The sequence below is a fragment of the Ascaphus truei genome, chromosome 10 (assembly GCF_040206685.1).
Source record: "Ascaphus truei isolate aAscTru1 chromosome 10, aAscTru1.hap1, whole genome shotgun sequence".
In the NCBI taxonomy this organism is placed as follows: Eukaryota; Metazoa; Chordata; class Amphibia; order Anura; family Ascaphidae; genus Ascaphus; species Ascaphus truei.
In genome coordinates this window covers 38,195,689-38,213,672 of record NC_134492.1, presented here as the reverse complement: position 1 = coordinate 38,213,672, position 17,984 = coordinate 38,195,689, and the positions used below count along the sequence as shown (strand labels likewise).

The 17,984-nt window shown below is 48.4% G+C and overlaps 1 protein-coding gene and 1 long non-coding RNA gene across 3 annotated transcripts in view; one reads left to right on the top strand and one right to left on the bottom strand.

Moving 5' to 3' along the window:
* KIAA0040 (KIAA0040 ortholog) overlaps positions 1–6,183 on the bottom strand; it is a 25,981-nt gene extending 19,798 nt beyond the window's left edge. Inside the window, exons 1-2 of one of the 2 annotated variants that reach the window (XM_075616654.1) lie at positions 6,166–6,183; positions 5,941–6,011 (exon numbers count right to left, since the gene is read on the bottom strand). The gene's annotated coding sequence lies outside the window, so the exon portion shown is untranslated. Of the gene's footprint in view, positions 1–1,624; positions 1,748–5,940; positions 6,090–6,165 lie in introns of those variants that run through there. The other variant, XM_075616656.1, reaches the window with a different exon arrangement.
* LOC142503850 (uncharacterized) lies at positions 5,077–17,984 on the top strand. Its single transcript, XR_012804103.1, has 3 exons — positions 5,077–5,267; positions 14,849–15,105; positions 17,644–17,984. It is a non-coding gene; the product is annotated as an uncharacterized LOC142503850 (long non-coding RNA).

Here is a 17,984-nt window from a genome sequence, read left to right as displayed (position 1 = left end):
TTTGAAACTCCGCCATTACGTAAAAACCTGCTAGCCGAGCTGAGCGGCTACCAGCGCCCCCTGCGGTGCCACAGCCCCTCCGGCACTTAGGAGCGATCACGTGATCACTGCATCGCTGCCTGCCTGCGTGCAGAGCGCGATCCTAGAACTTAAAAGTCATGACGTAGACACTACGTTATGGGGCCCCTGGGGTGACAGCCTCCTTGACGTGGTGGCTACGTCATGGGGCACTCAAGGGGTTAAATGAAACTGTTCTCCAATGAAACAGTCCCTGTCGCCGGCAGATTTATAGATGACGTCACGGAATATGGCAGTTGGACAGTTGGACAGTTGGACAGTTGGACAGTTGGACAGCAGAGAGATGGAGAGCACTGATCATGGCGGCACTCAGAGGGAAACCAGGAAGTACATTGCTTGTTTAATTTAGCTTGATTATTTGATTGATCTTTAGGCCTTTTTTAATGTATTAACACACAGTAATCCTCTTACATTAAAATGACAGTTTTACTTAATAGGGGTATAACCGGCCTTTAAATGGCATAGTAGATGATGTTATCACAGATCTCTGCACCTTTATACGTCTGTATGACCTCTGTACTCCTAATACTCATCTAGCTAGATGTAGCTTTCAAACATCTCAAACTCTCTGCCAGCATTAGGCCGCGCGTATAGTGCCCGCGACGAAGACGCATGACGTCACCCGTCGCCGCTAGCGAAGGTTATATTTCGCTTGGCGGCAGCGTCGCGGGCGACCAGGCCATTGCTTGGTGCAGGGGCTGTCACATGAGATGACAGCCCCTGAAAAATCAAATATTCCCGACTTCAAAAAATCTATTACAATAATTATTAGAAGCGCACGCGCCGGCGATGCATTTGTTTTCGGGCGACATCGCATCGCCCGCACTATAAGCGCAGCCTTACATGTGCAGTACGACTGTTTCACAATCGTTGCCTATCTGAGACTCTCTAGGTCAGGGGTGGCCAACTTTACCATTTGGAAAGGCCCACGTGATGATACTTGGGAATCAGCTCAGGGATCAGCCACTCCGCGGGGGTGGGAACACCACCGATTTCCTCCTTCAGCCCCCAGGGCCTAGCTGCAGGGTCCTAGTGCTCCTCAGCTGCGGGGCCCTGTCCAGCATATTCCCCCCCAGCTGGTGCAGGAAGTCAGGCCCAACTTCTGCATCTGTCCCGTGGGGCCCCAGCTCCCCTCTGCCGCGGGACAGGAGGTCTGCCCCCACCCCCCGTATTACATTTTTAGAGGGAGGGGTAGTTGAGTGAGAGGGAGAGGGGAGGAAATTGAGTCAAAGAAAGGCGGATTGAGTGAGAAAGGGGGAGGTTTGAGTGAGCGAGTGATGGGGAGTAATTGAGTGAGAAGAGAAGGGGATGGAATTCAGTCAGAGGAGGAGGTGGGAACTGAGTGAGAGGAGGAGGGGGGGGGGTTGAGTGAGAGAGGAGGAGGAGGTGCAATTGAGTGAGAGAGGAGGGGGTTGAGTGACAGAGGGTGGAGATTGAGTGAAAGGAGGGGGAGGACAGGAAGACAGCGGCCCGCCAAAAATATGTGCCCATTTATTGGCACACCTGAAAAAAAGGTTGCCCACCCCTGATCTAGGTCCTAAAGTACCTTCTTTACAGATCTTTGATGTCCGCTCTTTTTTACTGTTCCAGAACAGGTAACTGTAGTTATCTCTGAATGTCCATCAAAGAGAATAAGTCACTTTATATCACCTTATCATATCCATAGTTTCTGTTAAAAAAAAACCCATGTAAGAAGAGGCCTAGGGGTAAAAGCTCTATGTTTATAAAGAGAGAACTCGGTGAATATCTGGGACTGTGGGGAAATCCCTTTATTCGCCTGAACCTCAATTACCAAAAATTAGATTGCAAGGACTATGGGACAGGGACCCGATTTTGGCCAATATGTGAAAGGGCCTAACAGGGAGATTTTCAGGGTCAATGGGGAAGTTCTCTCCAAGTTCCATCACCTAACATTGGGACGAGGGAACTATTATGAGGGGGAAAACAGGAAGAGTATATTTTTCTGTTAGTTAATTATCAGGGAGTCTTTATTGTAAATAGGAGATGAAGTCTACTTTGTATAGCACTGTGTGTTCTGCCAGCACCATGGCACTGTGTGTACTGCCAGCACCATGGCACTGTGTGTACTGCCAGCACCATGGCACTGTGTGTACTGCCAGCACCATGGCACTGTGTGTACTGCCAGCACCATGGCACTGTGTGTACTGCCAGCACCATGGCACTGTGTGTTCTGCCAGCACCATGGCACTGTGTGTACTGCCAGCACCATGGCACTGTGTGTACTGCCAGCACCATGGCACTGTGTGTACTGCCAGCACCATGGCACTGTGTCTACTGCCAGCACCATGGCACTGTGTGTTCTGCCAGCACCATGGCACTGTGTCTACTGCCAGCACCATGGCACCGTGTGTAAAGCCAGCACCATGGCACCGTGTGTACTGCCAGCACCATGGCACCGTGTCTACTGCCAGCACCATAGCACTGTGTGTACTGCCAGCACCATAGCACTGTCTACTGCCAGCACCATAGCACTGTGTGTACTGCCAGCACCATAGCACTGTGTCTACTGCCAGCACCATAGCACTGTGTGTACTGCCAGCACCATGGCATCGTGTGTTCTGCCAGCACCATGGCACCGTGTCTACTGCCAGCACCATGTGTACTGTCAGCACCATGGCACTGTGTGTACTGCCAGCACCATGTGTACTGTCAGCACCATGGCACCGTGTGTACTGCCAGCACCACAGCACTGTGTCTACTGCCAGCACCATGGCACTGTGTGTACTGCCAGCACCATGGCACTGTGTGTATGGCCAGCACCATAGCACCATGTGTACTGCCAGCACCATAGCACCATGTGTACTGCCAGCACCACGGCACTGTGTGTACTGCCAGCACCATGGCACTGTGTGTACTGCCAGCACCACGGCACTGTGTGTACTGCCAGCACCACGGCACTGTGTGTACTGCCAGCACCACGGCACTGTGTGTACTGCCAGCACCATGGCACTGTGTGTATGGCCAGCACCATGGCACCGTGTGTACTGCCAGCACCATGGCACCGTGTGTACTGCCAGCACCATGGCACCGTGTGTACAGCCAGCACCATGGCACCGTGTGTACTGCCAGCACCATAGCACTGTGTCTACTGCCAGCACCATAGCACCGTGTGTACTGCCAGCACCATAGCACTGTGTGTACTGCCAGCACCATGGCACCGTGTGTACTGCCAGCACATAGCACCGTGTCTACTGCCAGCACCATGGCACTGTGTGTACTGTCAGCACCATGGCACCGTGTGTATGGCCAGCACCATAGCACCATGTGTACTGCCAGCACCACGGCACTGTGTATACTGCCAGCACCACGGCACTGTGTGTACTGCCAGCACCATGGCCCTGTGTATACTGTCAGCACCACGGCACTGTGTGCACTGCCAGCACCACGGCACTGTGTGTACTGCCAGCACCACGGCACTGTGTGTACTGCCAGCACCACGGCACTGTGTGTACTGCCAGCACCACGGCACTGTGTGTACTGCCAGCACCACGGCACAGTGTGTACTGCCAGCACCACGGCACAGTGTGTACTGCCAGCACCACGGCACAGTGTGTACTGCCAGCACCATGGCACCGTGTGTACTGCCAGCACCATGGCACCGTGTGTACTGCCAGCACCATGACACTGTGTGCACTGCCAGCACCATGGCACCGTGTGTACTGCCAGCACCATGACACTGTGTGCACTGCCAGCACCATGGCACTGTGTGCACTGCCAGCACCACGGCACAGTGTGTACTGCCAGCACCATGTGTACTGTCAGCACCACGGCACTGTGTGTACTGTCAGCACCATGTGTACTGCCAGCACCACGGCACTGTGTGTACTGCCAGCACCACGGCACTGTGTGTACTGCCAGCACCACGGCACTGTGTGTACTGCCAGCACCACGGCACTGTGTGTACTGTCAGCACCATGGCACTGTGTGTACTGCCAGCACCATAGCACTGTGTGTACTGTCAGCACCATAGCACTGTGTGTACTGCCAGCACCATGGCACCGTGTGTACTGTCAGCACCATGGCACCGTGTGTACTGTCAGCACCATAGCACTGTGTGTACTGCCAGCACCATAGCACTGTGTGTACTGTCAGCACCATAGCACCATGTGTACTGCCAGCACCATAGCACTGTGTGTACTGCCAGCACCATGGCACTGTGTGTACTGTCAGCACCATAGCACTGTGTGTACTGCCAGCACCATGGCACTGTGTGTACTGCCAGCACCATAGCACTGTGTGTACTGTCAGCACCATAGCACTGTGTGTACTGCCAGCACCATGACACTGTGTGTACTGTCAGCACCATGGCACTGTGTGTACTGTCAGCACCATAGCACCGTGTGTACTGCCAGCACCATGACACTGTGTGTATTGCCAGCACCATGACACTGTGTGTACTGCCAGCACCATGGCACCGTGTGTACTGTCAGCACCATAGCACTGTGTGTACTGCCAGCACCATAGCACTGTCTACTGCCAGCACCATGACACTGTGTGTACTGCCAGCACCATGGCACTGTGTGTACTGCCAGCACCCACTGTGTGTACTGTCGGCACCGTGTGCACAGCCAGCACCATAGCAGAATACATGGTTACTATTTATTATGTGCTCAGAACACCGTTTAACCCTTTCGCTGCCAGAAGCCAGCCGCGCATTAAAACCGTAATGACCCCAGAAACGTGCAGTGAAAGGGTTAACCCCATTCTTCTTCATCCCTAGGCGCAAGCAACCCATTTTATTTTGGTCCCAAGTACTCTCAGATTGTCCATATATGGGGTGGCCGGGCTGGGGTTTTTTGGCTTTATTGACTGGCGGCGGTACACATTTTTCCTATAAATTGTCATCCCAGGATTGTGCAAAAGCCCGAGGGAGAATAAACTCCACGTACTCCAGAGCCTGCCCCGGTGTAAGGGCGGTGGGGGGAGAAGAGTTGTTTACCCTGAAAGCTATTAGCGAAACAAACACAGGCGCCTGTGTAAAAGAGGAGAGGTACAGATTATACCAGGGGTAGCAGCCAACCCTATTCGACTGAGTCACTGATAGAGCCACCTGTGCTGAAGCAGGGATATCCTGAAAACCGGACTTGTTGGTAGCCCTTGAGGAGTGGAGTTGGCCACCCCTGAATTATTCCATACCGAGAGTCCGTATTGAAGAAGAGACCAACAAGGTTTTTAAAAGCGCTGCACACTACAATTTAATCTATGAAAAACTCTAACGCGGGTTCTTAATCATCTGCCATATAGAGCGGGAACCACACACATATGTGGTAGACTGCAGCATACTAAGAACCGCGACCCTCCTCACCAGTTGTATCCATGTGAATGCATGTTCCCATGTATGTATATATTATAACATGTTCTACCAGGAAGAAATCCATTGAGAGTTACCTCTCGTTTTCAATTATGTATATCTTTATTTATACGGCACCATGCATGTACATCGCGCGTCACGGCGGCGAAACACGTGACATAATAGGAAAAGGCGCTTCATACATAAAAGTAGAGATTCGCTGTGCTTACTGTATACTGCACAGCCCTGCATATTGGCTTCTTGTAATAAAATGCAGTTATTAACCCCTTTGCTGCCACGTTGCTGGAGGGTGGTGCGCACAGGGTGAAATGTGATGGAAGCCCTTTCTGTGACATAAAAAAGGGTAGTGGATGCATTGAACAGCCTTCCAGCCGCGAATGCAATCTCCTTACATCTGGACACTATCAGTGGCCAAAGTGGCTTAAAAAAAAGTAGTGGTAGTGGAGTCCGTACCCCCTAATGCCACCCCACACCAATCACTGGGCTGCATTGCCTCTATTTAACACAGTAAAAGAAGATTTGAGTCTTACCTGGGTCAGGTTAGATCCATGCAGCACTGCACAGCTTTTGCTTTGTAAAGTTTCGTTTTCGTTGCCCAAACCTTCCGATAAGTCAAGGAAACAGTAAGAAGCTGTTTTGCTCTGGGGCTGTCAGATCTCTCATAGGTTCCTTCTCTCCCCCTCCTTCGCCTCTCCCCCCCCCCCCTCCCCATGTACGTTTCCTCCCCGGCTCCCCTCCCCTTTACTCGCTGGTACCTGGAGGTTTTTGTGTGAGTCACAGCTCTGTGAAGCTTCCCTCTGTTCCCTGTGTTGTGTTTTCCTCATGCTGGTTCATGCCATTACATATTTGAGGGTGGAAGGGAGCCAGGGTTTAGGCTGATGTAACTGTGCTGGATTTGCAGGGCTTGGCTGAGTGCAGGCACACATGGGGTGTATTTACCAAGGCTGCCTCCCCGCTGGCGCCGAGCGCGCTCATGCTGGAGAGCGGTGACGTCACCAGCTCCCTAAGCATGAGCGCCGGGTGTCCTGTCTATTTCGCGAGCGCGGACGGGGACGGGGGGGCATTGGGGAAATGTTGAGAGCGCTTGAAAATCACTTTTTTTTTTTTTGTCTCAAGCACCAATCTTGGGAGAGCGTGCGTGCACGCGCATGAGCGCCGGCGCAACGCGTGAGCGGGGACGTCTACATTACAAGTACAAGAAGAAAAAGCGGCAAGCGCCGAGCGCACCGCACGCTCAGCGCCAGCGGGGACGCAGCCTTAAGTTTGCTGGCGGCCAAACTGGGTCAAAACCAACACAAAACAGCACCCGATTATCAAGGAAAACGAACCCTATTGAATGCGCGGGGATTTATTCCTGTGATAAAGCTGGTGCAATTCCATTGGCTTTGCTACAGTAAAAAATACTTGAAATAACTCCCTCTGGGCTTGAAACAGAACCATCCTGTGTCTCTATGGGGGCATCTTGACTGTAAGGGAAGTGGTTAGTTCAATTAGAGCTTAGTTTCACACCTTTTTGATGCATATTTCACAGGTTTACTTTGTTTTGAAGGTTTGAGATATGTAGGGTTGAGGTCCATCCAATAACCTAGCGGTGCGCAAATTGGGGGGCGTGAGACTGCCGGCGGGGGGGGCGCGGGGTTTACAGAGGCCCCACGAGCTTCCCGAAGGCACTTAAATTAAGTGCCGGGGGAGCTGCAGGGCCTCTGTAAACCTAACTTACCTAGGCTCCGGCGGCTTCCTTCCTGCGTCGCCATGGCAACGCGGCGTCAAAATGACGCCGCGAGGTCATGTGACGTCACGTTGCTATCGCAACGTGACGTCATGACGCCGGAGCGCAGGTGAGTGGAGGTTAGGGGGGGCGCGGGAGTGAGGGGACCGCCGGTAGGGGGGCGCAGGGAAAAAAGTTTGCGCCCCCCTGCAACCCATATTCAATGTTGATGACTTGTTTTGTAAAGCATACAGGGTTATTAGAATATCACCACATGCTTTATTCACTCTGTTGCCAGGTGTCCAGTAATGAACCGGACTGTCCTGTATTTGGACCCTCTGACCAGGAAAAATTAGAGATAATACTGGACATGTACAGTATGTGTCCGATATTACCTCTATGGACATAGTGACCTGACCGGCTTGGGGGGCAGCGGGATTTCCCTGAGCAGAGAGAGAGCAGTGCTGCTGCTAGGGGGCTGGGCAGCTTCCTCCATCCTGATTGGCTTCTGCTGGGTAATGCAGCCAGTCAGGAGCCTGGGGTGGGGAAAAGGAGAGGAGGAAACAGCATGGAGCAGAGAGAGGTGTGTGTGTGTGTGTGTGTGTGTGTGTGTGTGTGTGTGTGTGTGTGTGTGTGTGTGTGTGTGTGTGTGTGTGTGTGTGTGTGTGTGTGTGTGTGTGTGTGTGTGTGTGTGTGTGTGTGTGTGTGTGTGTGTCGAGCACGTCATACCTTTCACCATTGTGTCCAGTATTTTTGGAGAAGCCACCTGGCAACCCTACTAATAGTGCCAGATCCCCAGAGCTCTGTTAACTCAGGGCTCATAACGTCCCGTTACCTGAAGCAGACGTTATTTTACCGGAGGTTACCGCAGATCCACAAAGCTGATTATATGCAAAAACAACGGCCGTTGTATATCTCATTAGCATACAGTTAATTAGCACAAAAGTGCGTTAGTTTTAAATAAGGTGGCGTTAAACATGCCTCAGCTAAAGCTGGCGTTACTCTCATCCCGACCCTGAAATATAGGTTTTGCTGGAGAGGAGCTTTGTGGATAGGTGTTAGGGGGGAAAGCCTCTTGTGCATATAATTATTACTAATGTTCATTATAGTTAACGCAATGCTGTTTCTGGGAGGATTTAATGTTACCTTATTCTATCAGCTTTGGGGAAACACATTAAAGCACTGGGAGGCAACATGATATACCTCAAGGGCCACATGTGAGCCACTTCCTCAAGTCCTCAAAAAGGGCCGCGCATTACGTATTAAGAGATGGGCGTAACAGTCCAAATCCGTTTCCCGAAATTTCCTGAGTTTTCCATGCAGAATCCGTTCCGCGGTGTAAAATCCACCGACGGATTGCTACAGCTTCAATCCGCACGGATTCATCCAAAACCGCCATTGGATACAAACCACTAGCGAATTGTAACAATCCACGTGCGGATTGCTGAATCCACGGAATGTATTGTCAACAATACCAAAAATTCCGCAGAAGGCGATTTGCCCATTTTAGATTGATCCGCGGACCACAGGAAACCGGACGATTCACGGTGCATCAAAATCCACCCCCCAAAACAATCGCCCATCATATATATATATATATATTACAGTATACAGGTACAAGGCACATTCGAGCTGTGGGCAGAAGCTTCTTCTCGTCCCCTCCAATCAGTTCTTAATGCTGGTGCCCTACCTAGTGAATACTGTTCTGCTCTTCTTGTTACGCTGGGAACTAATGATTAGCACAGGAGAGGAGCGGGGCAGTGTTTACCAGCGTAATTAGGCAGCTGAGGGAGTTGCAAGAAGCTACAGCCTATACTCTCTCTGCACTGGAGGGAGAGGGAGAACGGATTGCCGGGGTTCTCAGCTGCTGGGGGTAGCAGGTGAAGCGCTCGGGCCGCCTGTTGCCCACCAATGCGTTAGGATAACACATCACATTAAATCACTTAACGGGAGTGTAGACGGACGTTCACAGAGGTACACACTTGGAGTCGTTTATAATGTGAAATTATAATAAGGCTTTATTGTGCCTTTTCCTTTTCATCAGGAAATTCATCCAAACACAGGGGGGGGGGGGGAACAAAGCTTCTATTCACTTGGGAGTATTTCTAGTGAAATCCTATGCAATAATTCACATCTCCCTTAGTCAAGCAGTTCTCGCAGCCCCAAAACATATAACATGAAATAAGCAGATATAAGCAGTCTCTTAAGAATAAAAGTCTTATCTGTTTCTTGGAGGGAAAATCTTGTCACTTCCTGGTTCAGCTTCAGGTGCAATAGTTTTCCCTGTGTCTTGAAATCAGCTCTGCTGGGCAGAGCTCAAGACTGGTCAGCTCCAAGGGTCAGCTCTCAGTCAGAGCTAAGGAGTCCCTTCCTGTCTGAATAGACAGGTTTTTGTAAACAATCTCAATCAGGCAGGTGGTGTTTAGTAATTAACTACCAGAGGTTAACCACCACACTGCTGGATTAAAGGCACATTACTGAACAGGGAGAAGTCCCCTGTTACAGGGAGCTCTGTGGATTTTAGTCTCATTCATTGAAATGGAGCTGAACTTTTATCCAGTGCTGGGAAGTGGTTTTACAACACATTGAATAGGAACCCTGTGAGGGAAGAGAGGAAGAGGCGACAAACACCATTTAATTGGGAGAGCTGAGATACTCAGCACTCTATGCAGGGAGAGAGCGAGACAGAGGAGAAGCAGGACTGCGAGGACACAGTATATGAATATTGTATTCCCTCTGAATTCCTCACCCCTCTAATTACACAATTGTGTAATTATAAATGTCTTCCGATTGCAAAACTGGATGCACAGCTATTGTTCTTTTCGCAGTAGATTTACAGCGAGATACCTGTGACCTTTGTGGATTACATCTCCTCTGAAGAGATTATTTACTAAAGCCACATACAGTGTCTTCATTACAGCAGCAAAACAGCAATGGGTTAATCAAACAAAAACTCGCTATGCTTTCAATGGAGGTTTTCTTCATTGCAAAAGCTGGAGCCGTTTTATTGCAGCTGGGAGACAGAATTGTTCGCCTGGCTTCATGTCCGCATGCTTCATCAGTGTTACTCTATACCGGTACGGTGCATTCTGGTTTATAAACAGTCCTGTATCTCTAGCGACAATGGTGAATTGGAAATACAGAACTATAGTTCAGTATCATGATTACCATGCCAATAAAAATATAACTTGTGAGCACATTCACACGTCTCAAACTGGTCCTCATCCCTGCTTTTCTCCATTTGCTCTTAGCATACAATGCTTCCACTGCAGCCAGGGATTCTGGGTAATGACATGCAAATGAACACCCCTACAAGTTTATGCCTGCAACATTACACAGCTTTTCAGCACAGTCTGGGTTAAAGAAGTGCAGAGCCACAGACAGCTGTTTTGACCTTTTGGGTCTCATCAGTGTGAGGTTGATTACTAGCATGATACCATATATGTAGGTTGGCAACACTTTAATAAAGAGTCCCCAGGCAGTGTTGCAGTGTCGCACTAAGGCATGAAGGGCTCAACAGGTGGAAACCAATTGTAGGGGCCCACTACGTGGGAAAACAAAATATTTAAAATATAATTATAATGTGAGGGGGGAGAGAGTGGGTGGCATGAACATGGGGGTCAGAAAGCAAGTGACATGGTGGAGGGAGAGAGTGAGACATGGAGTGGGTGACATGGGGGGCTGTACCTGTGCTGCTGGGGGCTCCTGATGCTGCCCGCTGTTGGACTGGGCCCTTATGCTTCCTCTGCCCCCTACACTGCTCCGCCTCATCACTCAGCCTCCAACAGCGCAGTGTGGCCTGCAGCCACGTGATCGTGATATTGTAAAGAATGTACCCCCCTCCCCCCCCCACACACACACAGCAACTTCTTTCTCCCTCCCAGTCCCTAACAGCGCATTACATTGGCTGCACTGCGGTTTGCACCTACGGGAATGTGGAGATGCAAGGGTTTTCCCAGTTGCCTGGCAGGCCAGTCCGAATCTGTCCCTAGGACTTGCTACATCTGTGTCTCCTGTCTCCTTCCCTCCTAACCTTTTACCTACCCAAGAAGCCCCATTAACGGTAATGCCAAACAATAATGTTACGTTATTTAGGTCATGCCGAAACTTGGCATTGCTCTGATCCAGACACTGAAATAGGGAAAAATCGGTAGATAAAACCCAATCTCAGCAGGTTTAGGTATGACCAGTGGCGGATTTCCCGATAGGCCTGGGCCTAAGGTGGCAACATTTTTGGCCGGCAGAATTTGGAGGCAGCATATGCGACCGGCGCTTGCCAGCTGCTCATGCGCATGTGTGATAGACACTTACCGTCTGCGCGTGCACGTGTGTTGATTGCGCATGCACGGCCGGCAACATGACATCACACGGCGTCATGTTGCCATGGCAATGAGACAGCGCGGCGCTGGAAGAGGAGGACGGCACCAGTTAAATGTCTAAGGGCGCCATGTTTTTTAATCCGCCAATGGGTCTGACCTAAATAACATAGTGTTACTTTCCTGCATTATTTCCCTCTCCTATCCTTTAAAAACCTTACTTCAGTTTCTGGCTGGAAGTAATGTGTCATGGAACAAGAACTGCATTTCTGATTCACCCCCCTCTTTCCTTCGCAGCTTCTGCCTGTCAGTTCTTATTTTCAGCTGCATGGAGTTTGCACACACATACTGTGCCTGTGTGATATGTAACAATGTTGCATTTCTTGCCTCTGGGCATGTAATCAGTGAAAGGCTACTGCAGCCTCTGAGATCCTCCAAGTTAATGGGCTTTCCCATTTCCCCCCCCCCTGTCCTTGCGGACAGTTAGTGCAGTCTCACTTCACTTTTAGTGTGACCCTTGCCCCTCTCTTCCTTTTCCACTTTCACCACCGGCTGAGTAAGTACCCTGCTGTAACTGCTCTAGTGGTAGTATTACCCTTTTCACCTGCCCTTAACTACAAGGCACCCACAGAGAGACACTATCTAAACACCAACATCTCTTCACAAGTGCCTGTCTTTTATGCTACTTTCCCCAAATAAAGTAAAGAAAAGAAACAGAACTTGTTGTGCTTTGAAAAGAGGGCCGAGTTGAAACTATCTGGGCTAATCATCTTACACATGACCCTGGCCTCCAGAATATAATGCCAAGACTTAAACAATGTCACGTTATTTGAAGATAACATAGCGATGTACTGAAATAACATCCTGTTAACTAGCTAGTGCTAATGCGCTCCAGTACGGATGTTATTTTCCCATATATTTTGTGAGTACGGGGTAAAACATAGACCAAATAATGTCCATTCCTGATTTAGGTAACACCATATTTTCCCTGATTTAGGGAGTATACCGAGTCGGTGCCTTATACTGCACGTTATTTGGGGGAAGGGTTCCTTATTCCCATTGTTAACTATTATGTTTTGTGCATGTATCTATGTTATAATTCCTTTGTGTCTGCTTTGTGAAGCTCTGTGTATTTGGTTGGCACTTCCTCAATACAAGTACATGCATACAGTACAGTACATACATACACAGAGTATTGGTTCTCACTGCATCACAAGGGCCAGAATAAATGACACACTTGGCCATCCAGCTGCAGACAGACACACGCTCCCTCTGTTTCCCCAGATGTGGCTTGGGATTGTACAGCTGCAGGAACTGGCTGCAGTGACAGGGAGGCTGACTCATGGAAAGTCTGTCCTGCTCAGACGGCTGTTACATTCCCAAGTTCTGGGAGCCAAAAGGGGGTTTAACTTCAAGTGCAGCCTAAAAATAGAAAGCTGTCTTGTTACTCTTTTAAAGGATAACATTGAAGTGGATAAGGGAGGGATGGAAATGAATCAAAAGTGGATCTGCAGGGCAGAACTAAGATGCAGTAGCACAGCTGTGAGAAGGAACGATTATTACAGGACTATTTAAGGGTTCTGCAGGGACAGAGGCCCATATTCACTAAAGGGTGCTAAGCTTTAGCACGACCTACTGTAACTCCCATTCATGTGAATGGGAGTTTAGGCGTGCTAAAACGTAGCACCCTTTAGTGAATACGGGCCAGAGATTCCGTGGCTTTATATGGTTGCGTGTAATACTTCTGCTTGTAGTAAAGTCGTGTTTCTCTGCAGGTACAACACTATTTGGTCTATTTACAAAAGTCTCCTGACTGCAACACTGGGGCAAAACCCAGTGACAAATACTTACACCAAATTTCGCAAATTAAAAACGCTGCTCGATTCATTTTCTTTTATAAAGGTGGGGCTGTAATTTGCATTGGTTTTGCTCTAGTAGCTAGGAGCCCTTAGTAAACAGAGCCCTATTCATTAATCTATGGGAAGCACCATTGCAAGCCGTTACAGCAGGGGTTCCCAACTCCAGTCTTCCAGGTTTTCAGTATATCCCTGCTTCAACGCAGCTGGCCCCATCAGTGGCTCCCTGCTTCAGCACAGGTGGCTCAATCAGTGACTTCTATGGCCTAAAATAGTAACTGACGATATTTCCTCTAAAGTCAACACTTATTTACAGAGCTATATATATGAAAACAACGGCTGCTGTACATCTCATGAGCGGAGCTTAACGTCATGTTATTGTAGCCTAATGCAGAGCTAGCTTCCAATAACATGATGTTTAATATGTCTTGGGTACAAGGTACAATTTCCTGTATCAGAATCCCGGGGTAAGAAGTTCCGGACAGCTGCGGAGACACTAACTTTTGGGTTTTATTGGACTTGATACTTCTAGGGTAGAAATTGTAAGGGCAGGTGCTGGAATATCTTTGTACTGTATATATGTTGCTATATATCTTTATTTCTATAGCGCTATCTATGTATATAGCACTTTATAGCAGTAATACACAGGACATAATAATATAACACAGAATGGGAATAAGCGCTTTAATAAACATTACCTCTAGAACAGGATATCTTGAAGTATAGGTGTAGGAATGTCAAGGCAAGGCCACCTGGATGCCCGCGTCCTGTAGCCACCATTGGACGTCCCTTGTTCTGTATTCCTTCTTGTACATGCGCATTATCGCCATGCTAGTTACTTTGGTAATTTTTGGGGTTATTGCTGCTTTTCCGATGGACTGAACCACTAATGAATGTGTATTCAATGTGAATCTTCGTTCTATGCTGTATTGTACAGGTAAAGCAACAGGTACAGGCATACACCTACGTTTGACACCTTGCAACAGTAGACAACCAATCACTAATGTATCCCCGCCCAACATTAACACCTAGTGCTGGATGCTGGCCCTGTGGTGTCAGTGATACTGTACATAAATTCTCACAGAAATTGCATTGCCACACTCACTGATCTAGATCAGAACTAAGGCCGAGTCCACAGAAGGACAGGCCACGCTGAGCCGTGCGGACGCTCAGAGCTGAGCCCCTGCATCCTCAATGAGGATGCCTTGAGAGGGGTCTCACGCGAGCGTCCGCAGGCGTGCGGAGGCTTTGGAATTTTCAGCCGAGCGCCAAGCTGTTTTTCAGCGCGCTGCTGGCTGAAAACATCCAATCAGCCTGAAGCAGCGTCAACGTCACAGCGCCGTGACGTTGACGTCAGTGCGTCACGGGCGATTGGCCCAGCGACATCACTGCCCCGCCTCCAACCACCTCCCCCCCCGGCTCCCTTCGCGCACGCTGGCTCGCCTGCAAGTCCGTGCAATCGCGCTGACTAAAGCAGGCGAGCCTCAGCGTTAGCGCGCCTCCGCTCTCCTGAAGCCTCTATGGCCCGGGCCTTACTCTTGTTCTCTTGTGCTTTCAGATATCTCTTTAGTTTGAACGATGGATCGATGCAGCTTCTATGGATGCAAGAACCTGCTTGCTGCTGTTCCAGTGTAAATCCTCAGAAAGCAAAAGATGCCAGCTGTACCCGAGATCCCCAAAAGACAAAAAGGCTAAAGTGGGGAAAGAAAACTGAGCAGCGCCCAAAAGCTCCAAAGGTGAAGAATCCGGGACTAACGTGGAAAAAGAAGTGTAACGATGCTCGTCTCAAGCAGGAAGGGGACCCGCCGGGCTGAGGTAGGAAGGTGAAAAAACCGACCTAAGCCGAGGGACAGGGTCCTGATAGAGTAGTGAGTAGTAGGCCGAAGGTCAGGGCTGGCAGCAGAGTTGCAAAGTAAGTGTCGATGCAGAGGACGAGGCAGGCTGAAGACAAGGACAAACATAGTCCAATCTATTTGGATTTCCACCCTGTAGGGGTGTTATTATGGCAACATAAATTTACTCCATGGTGTTAGAATAAAATGCTGCGGGCCAATAGAATCCTGCGAGCCAATAGAAAGCCGCAACATCACCAGGTTCGGCTTCCTATTGGCCTGCGTGACGCGGGAGCTTTAAACTTTAAAGCTCAGATAGCTTAGTCGGAGCAGCTACTGGTGGCTACTGTGGAAGTAAGTATCTCCGGAAGCAGGGGGCCCCTGGACCTGAAATTAATGGGGGTTAGCTCCAGACAGCCCCTGCTTTAATTCTGGGTAAAACAAATAAAAAAAAAATATATATATATTATTTTTTAAAAGGTGGTTGGATTTATCCTTTAAGTTGCAAGCTGATGCAGAAGGCATGTTGAAAATGCATCAATATAATAGCAACGGCCCATTTTTGAGTTTGATAGATGACCTCTGATATATTTTAGGGTATAGATAGGTAAAGGTGTCACCTCCATAGCTAAATATCTGTGCGCTCATTTTTAGAATACAGAATGTGTGAACTTTAGGAAGATTTATCTTAAATCTGCAGTTCAAGCTGTCGTTTTGTTTAAAAAAACAAAAAACTTTTATTCAATATGTGCATCAATACAATCTGCACAAGTGATTAGCTAAGTTGCCGATCAATCCGCGAAGATTTGGCTTGAGGTTCACTAAATGCATTTTTGGTCCTCTTCTGCTGCGCTGACAGCCAAAGTTCTGTGAGGAAGATCATGTGACCAGGCAGGCACTAGATTCAATTGGTTCACTGCTAGAGAGAGGACAGGGCTCAAAAAGGTGATGCTGTTTCAGAAGGGGAAGGGGATGTGACTTTGTAAATGGTTGCTATAGGAACAAAAAGGCTTGTTACATTAGAATACATTAAAAATGTCTTTAAAATTGTTTTATTTTTTTAAATGCTACAAGTATTTTCTCTTAAGTACAGAACTGATTTATTAAAAAAAAAAAACACACGTAGAAAATTGCTTGAACAGCACCTTTAAGTTAAGACTAAGACTTGAGTAATGACAAGGCTGGCTGTGAAGATGGTATGAAAAGCAGAAGTGAGTATTGTAATAAGTCGGGTTGGGTAGATTGGGAGCTCTGTGACAGGATGCATGCAAGGGCTCAGCAGGATGAGTGTGGTACACAGAGGAGAGGTGTGTGAAAAGCAGGTGCGGAAGCTGATGTGTGGGCTTTTGTGGTTGTGTGCCTTCTGTTTTCTGTGCATGAGTTACCCTCATTAGCTGCTGGGCTGGTACTGTAATGGCTTCCCACAAACCTTCAGCCCAAACAAAGAATACACAAATGGGTCAATCATATGAACAGGAAAACAAAACAAAAAAAATACCAACCTTGTGACATTTAATGCAGCTTCACAGCCTGCAATACAAATACAATGAACCATTTCTTATCTCTTAATTCTATTCGACATGCTGCATGAAAGCGAAATATTTATTGATAGCGTAGGACCTAATATTTGAGGGTTGCTTTGCCGGAGGAAGTAGGCCTATCGGCGGGCTACATATGTATCAATGCATAAATGGTGTCATACTGGAGCAAATCAAACTGCACTAGATGTATCAATAAAAAAAAATGTCACAGTGCTAAAAGAGAGGATGTTTGGGTGGAACGGGCTGGTGGGAGGGGATCCCAAGAGAGATGCTATTTTGGGGAACAGTGAAGAAATGCAGATGGGTGTAGTGAACCATGAAGAATCAGGGTATTATTATTATGTTCTGTAGGCACCCCTTATTAGGGCCGCTGACAGCTTTCCTGGGGCCAGGGTCTAGAGTTTGCACAGGGCCCGTTGTCGGTGGCTTTGCAAGCCCCCCTCGAACACCTCCTCGCTCTCTCCCTGATGAAGTCACCACCAGTGACGAAACACGTCAGGACGCTACGTTGTGCGTAGTGATGTCACTCCGGTCCGCATGCACGCTATCACGGAAGCACAGACACGAGTGTAGCTGGAACCTGCAGGCGATTCATGGACATCTTACCAACGGGGGAAGGCAGGGAGCTCCCTAAGTACAGCACCGCTGGAGTCCGGTGGGTGAGGAGTTGCTCAGGAACGTGTTTACTACTCTCTACGGTTGAGCTCTCAGGTACCTCCCAGTATCATGACATTGGTATTGTGCATGCCTCTCTGCTTCCACCACACATCAGACTAGTGATTATTCTACTGCTGGCAAACAGACTGCTGTATACCCTAATAGTGACGTCACTACGATTCAGATTTTATCTTACAAATGCTGGTTATATTTGTTCTTTTGTGAGTGCGGGTCTAAGAGACCTTCTTTTTTGTTTTTTATACATTAATAAATTTCCCATACAGTATCACGCTATGGAGCTTGCGCTTCTTTTTCTCTTTTAGGTATTCTTGGTGTGGTAACACCACTACTGAAGCCATAGCCTGCTCCTGTCTGGATTTACCACTATATCTGACATTGGACTATTTCACATCATTTCGTCGTTTGGTTTGAATACATTTTACGATTTGTATTACGTCTGTCATTAAGTTTTTTTTATATGTGTTGTACTATCTAGGCTATTTTATAATTATTTGGGCACATTTATACGTGGCCCTGACTGTCTGTCTATCTCTCATATACTGGGTACACCACCCTACAGCCTTATTTTATTTCACACATATTTAGGAAGTACATCTTAGCGCTACTTTATTGTCTATCTATCTACCTATCAAGCTAGATATGT